Source organism: Sarcophilus harrisii, chromosome 3 (genome assembly GCF_902635505.1).
Source record: "Sarcophilus harrisii chromosome 3, mSarHar1.11, whole genome shotgun sequence".
NCBI lineage: Eukaryota > Metazoa > Chordata > Mammalia > Dasyuromorphia > Dasyuridae > Sarcophilus > Sarcophilus harrisii.
Window position 1 is genome coordinate 234,431,609 of NC_045428.1, and position 5,738 is coordinate 234,437,346.

Here is a 5,738-nt window from a genome sequence, read left to right on the forward strand (position 1 = left end):
TGTATAAGCCAAAAATCCTTTTAATCGACTGATAAACTGGAAGTGAATGTACTTTTTCTTCTCTGTTATTGAACAAGTCAAGAAGTGATATAAACCTACTGGTAGAGGATCGGTGGCAGGAATAGCCTACTTCCTGCCCACAGCTGCCTTATCTCCCCATTTGGTTGACATGTGGCTATGAAAACATAGCACCTCTGTTTCTTTTGTCTCTGTCTTATTTCTTCTTTCTTGATTTAAGGTGATTGAATATTAGAGAAATAGAAATTAGAGAATGTAAGAGAAATAAGAGACCATATTACACTGCTGTGACCTTCAAAAAGTCATCTGGAGATAATAGTAGTCTGATGGGAGATACAATAGCCAATCCTAGTAAGGAGCCAGTCCTAAGATATGACTTGTTTGACTAAGACCAGTGATGAATCAACCCAGAAGTCAAGAGCCTCTGTTCTACAGCTGAAGGAATAATTTTCCCTTCAACTATATTCTATTCAAACCATGAAAGGGATACTTTAAAAATGTAGCCAGCCCCAATTCAAAAGCCTATTTAGATGAGACTTGCCTTAATAATGGAGATAAAGGCCCAGCCTGTATAAGTGGCAAGGCAGAGTAGATGAGGGTTTTTAATTACAGCAGATGATCAAAACTTTGTTGAGATGTTAGAACTTTTCTTAACTGAAGCTTCAGGTTTGTGATTATAGAAGTAACTTATCATTTGATATAAATATGTTAAAATGGAGAAAGAGACTATCAGACTTGAGAACTGTTACATTTCCCTCACCTTAAAAGTGAGGTAATTATTCTAAAAGGGTATATGGTTGATTAAATCTTCAGAGAAAAAAGGGGTAGGGAGAAGAGGGCATTGACTAGAAAAAAGATCACACCTTAAGCTTTGGAGGAGGTAAGAAATGCCTGAGAGGAATTCAGCTCTGTCCCTCTCTATCAAGGAAGATGGAACAAAAAGGATTGAATGTTGGCCAGCCAACTCTATATTCTACAATGATATAGTGGTTACAATTTAAATAAATATGTTAGGATCAAGTGGGGTGGATGAGTAAGTATGTAGTCAGACAGACTTCTAAAGAATGGTTACAGAATAGTTTACTCTATTTCTTTATCTAAGATATTTGGGTTGGAACAAAATAGATGGGTTGGAACACAAAGATGCTTTGAATTTAAGTTCGTAAATTTATTATTTTTTTTTGGTAAGGATGCCATAAAGGGATGAGAAATACGCATGTTCTTAATATTTCCATTCAAAGGTGGCCATAAAGTTTTGGGTTCTAAATTCTCCGACAGTTTGTTCAGGTATTTATTTTTGTTTGTTTTTCTCTTATATTTGTCCAGTTTTTAGAGGGAAACATTAGTCTCCTATTATTCTGTTGCTATTTGCCTTTATATAATTCAATTAATTCTGTTAATTGATATTTTATCAGATCCTTTGTCATATGTTTCATTGTTTCCTTTAATTATGACTTTTCTTTGTTCATCTCTAGATATTGTGAATTTTTATTTTTGTTTTTTCTAATACCATGACTATAATTTTTGCATTTTTGAATTAATCTGATGTATAGGAAATTTTGTTTTAGCCTGTCATTTCTATTTTGTTTCTGTTTTTACTTTTTAGATGTGTTTTTCATATGTAACAAATTGTGGGGCTTTGTTTTCTTATCCATTCTGATTTTTTAATTTTATTGTATTGTTTAGTCCATTCATATTATTTTTCTCCATTGCTTTAGTATTAAATTTTAAAATTTATTCTTCTTTTAAATTAATAATTTGCCTTTGATACATTTTTCTTAAACTATTTTGATACAACTCTATTCCCACAGTCTTTCTTCTCCCCATTTTCCCTGCTTTTAATTGTCTATTTCCCCCCTAGTTTTATAGGTTTAACTTAAATTATGAATTCTTTTATTTGTTTAGTGATCTATTTATCCCTTTGTTTACTTCTTCTTTTTCCCCTTTAAGTGATTAGTTTAAAATTTCCCCTCGTTTTCCTTTTCCTTCCAAATTTTTGTGTTTATTATTGGGGTTTTTTTGCACCCTTTAAAAATAATAGCCTTTTATTTTCAAAGTATATGTAAAGGTAGTTTTCAACATTCACTCTTGCAAAACCTTGTGTTCCAAATTTTTTTTCTTCCTCCTTACCCCCTACCTCCTCCTTTAGATAGCAAGCAATCCAATATATCTTAAATATGTGCAATTCTTCTATACATATTTCCACAATTATCATTTGCACTCTTTTAAAGAAGTTTTTCTTTGCTTTTTTTCTTTCTTTTATGAAATTTTGATCTATTATTTATGATCTACCTCTTTATTTCTTCCTTCTAAAATCTTGGGGAATAAAATTCCTGAAATACTGGGTGTGGGCTCCCTCTTCTAATCACTTTCTGTGTTTTTGCCTTTATGACTATTTTTTCACCTTTCTTTTTTCCCACTATGCCTTATAATTAGAATTATCAATTCATGACAGAAGTAAAGTTAAATAGAAGCAACTCTGTATATTAGAAATTACCCTGTCACCCAAAATGTATGGTTCCATTCTAACCCTTATCCTCATTAATTTTTTCTTCCCATTGGCTCCCAATGCTATCTTATCTTTGAATACATATCTCCTGTAGTTGGATAAATACGATCCTTGACATATATGTTGGGTTATATTTTCCTAAGGTCCTATCCTACGAAGGCTAGATTAGTTGTTTTTTTTTTTTTTTTTTTTTTTTAAAGGAATCGAAACTATCCTTGAGAATTAATTGACCAAAGGAGTGAAGGCTCAGTTCACTGATGTAATTTCCTAATTGATGACCTAAAAATAAAAGCCAGTACATAATGGAGTCAGGAGCTCCTCTCTCAGGTTTGATATCAATATACCAACATAGTGAATGAAGAGGCATAAATTAATGTTTTATTCAGACCGAATATACTTTACCTTCTATGACTGTCAATTTCCTTCTGTAGACAGGTAGATTATTTATGAACATATCATTTTTTTTTTCATCCTAAACTTGGACCAGTAGACTAGTTTGAGTCAGACCTGGCTTATAATATGCTTCTGAAACCTGAGTTGGCAGCTGGTCCCAAGAGATCACACATCCCTTCTCTTGAGTAAGGATGGCCATGTAAACACAACATTCTGTAAGAAGGATGAAGGGCTCACTGATCTTTGTTACTATTCTGAATGCCTTAAGACAGGGACAGGACTGGTTCCAGCCAGATTTCAGTTTGTTTCTTTTCAGGACTCTTGTAGCAAATCTAGTTCTCTGCTTTAATTCTTCTCTGTAATCTTTTTTTCTAACTATACAAAATCAGCATTTGCCATTTTTTAAAGATAAAAATAGGGTATAGAGGGATTCTGAACAGTGTCTCTCAAGTCTTTGAGGTCCTTAAACTAGGGATGGGCTCAGTTATGTTAAGATCCAAGATCATCTCTCTCCTTTCAGATACCCTGTTTTCCAGAGCTAAGGCCCAGTAAGCAAGCTGTATACTGAACTGGGCATGACAACAATCCTTTGTGCTCTGGATGACCTTTGCTGCAACTAAAGCACAGAACTGATGGTTCCTGAGCTCGGATAAGTACCAACAGGCCCAGACATGAAGCCTTGCTAAGAATGGACTTTTGTCACTAGACAAACTTCTCTCAGTGTTGCTGTTAAGCCTCACCACTGTTGCTACAATACACTTTTATTCTTTATCTAGCCACAAATATATAAACCAAAGTTTAGTCCTACTGCCTCAGATCTTCTATTAAAGGAGACTCTGACATGTGTTTAATTTCTCTTCCCCAATGGAATAAAGAAAGCCTTTGAAAAAAAAAAACTTATGTGAGCTCTTTGGTATTTTTCCAGTAAACAGTGGTAACAAAACTACTGTGACGCTTTGGTTACCAGAGTTAACAGTTAAGGCAGCATGCTTTCAGCCCTTCCTCTCTTATTTTTTTGGCTAAATGTGGCTGGGCAGAAATGGTTATGTGTATATGTGGTGGGGAAAGATGGAGTTCTGGCAGATTTTCTCAGCAGGGGCAAGATAAGAAGATCTATAAAGGGTCCCAGACATAAGCCCATGAATTAGCCACCCCCCACCCTGATGTTGGCACATTTTCAGCTTCTGAAAATTAGAATTCTCAGGTTTAATTCTTTAAGAATTTTAACTAGTTGAAATTTTCTGTTTGCCTCCTAATTTGAGCTGCCATTGCTCTATCTCTGATGTTTCTGGAAGGTTAGAGAAGGGGTCCAGAATAATGACTAATTCTCCATTTTGTTGGTCAAATGACTACCAATTATCTCCATATCTCAGCATACTTTGCCAATTCAAAATATGAAATACAAATTCAACATGGCGAAGGGGACTAGACACTTGTGTCTTACGCGGATCATTTGAAGGAACTGAAGCTGTTTGCCCTGAAAAGGGAATTTAATCACAGATTTTTAGAAGCATTAGAGACAAGAGTACAATCCTCTCAAATAAGGAATCCTTGTGCAGGAAGGTTAAATAACTTGTTTGAAGTCATAAAGCTAGTGAAAACTAAGATCTGAATATATGTATTCTGAAAAAGATCTTTCTACATTGTCTCTTTCAGGAGAATGTTTCCAGCCTTCAAATATTTAAAGGGCAAACATGTGGAAGAGACTTATCTTCCTGCTCCATGTGTAGTACTAGGACTATTGAGTAGAAGTCAGAAGAAGGTAGATTTTTGATCAATATAAGAAAGAGTTCATAATCTAACAAATCCTTTAAAAAATTAAACAAAGATTTTGCAGAAAGTTTTTACATGAGATGGCACACTATGAAAGATAGCATTGATGCTCCCTCTTCAAAGAATGGCAATTAAGACCATAGAAGCTTTCAGGGAAGAGATCAGTCAGTCAAAGATCAGAGGAAGAATCAAAGTTTAGAAGTGGCTGGTGATTCCCTGCTTCAGGGGTGCTAAAGCAGCTACTTGTAGAAGAATGACAATAATAAAGAGGCCTTCCTAGGGCCTGTACCAAGACATGATAGAGGAAAAAATGCCTACCTTTTTTTTTTTTTTTTTTTTTTTTTACCAAGCAGCACATATTTATTAAGTAAGGACTTATGTGCTAGATAGGATATGGTGGTGGTGGAAGTGGTGGGGACTGAAAGGTAGTTCTTAGAAGAACCTGCTTATTACATTGTAAACTCTTTGAGGACAAGGACTATTCCTGATCTTATATTTACCTGTCACTGTCCTGTGTACATTGGGGGCACTTAAATGTTTAATTGAATTATACTAATTTGTTATCCTAGAGGGAAGTGTCTTTATTTGGCTAGTAACTAGAGAAAACTTCGTATGTAGTGATGCTAACTAGAGAAACTTGCCTTTATTTATTAGGGCTCTCCTTTAATTTTTCATACTTTATGTCAATTGTTTTTTCCCTGATTATAGCAATAAAACATAAGTTCTTATATTTCCCCTTCTTCCTGGAAAATAGTCTAGTCATTTATACACATGAGGAACCAACTTATAAAGACTCTGGGCTCTGAAAATGAACACATATACTTGCATGGGTACAAAGAGAAAGTATTTAAAGCAAAAGGAAAATGCTGTGGGCCTCAGCTATAGTTCAGTGCTAGCAGAACATATTTCTCCAGAAATTCTCACTTCCTTGGAAACAGTATATGTTTATTTCTTTGGCATAGAGCAAAGCAATACCACAGTCTGAGGAACCCGCCCAGGGTGGGAACTCTGATGCTCCAGGGGAATTTAGAAGACACTGTATAGG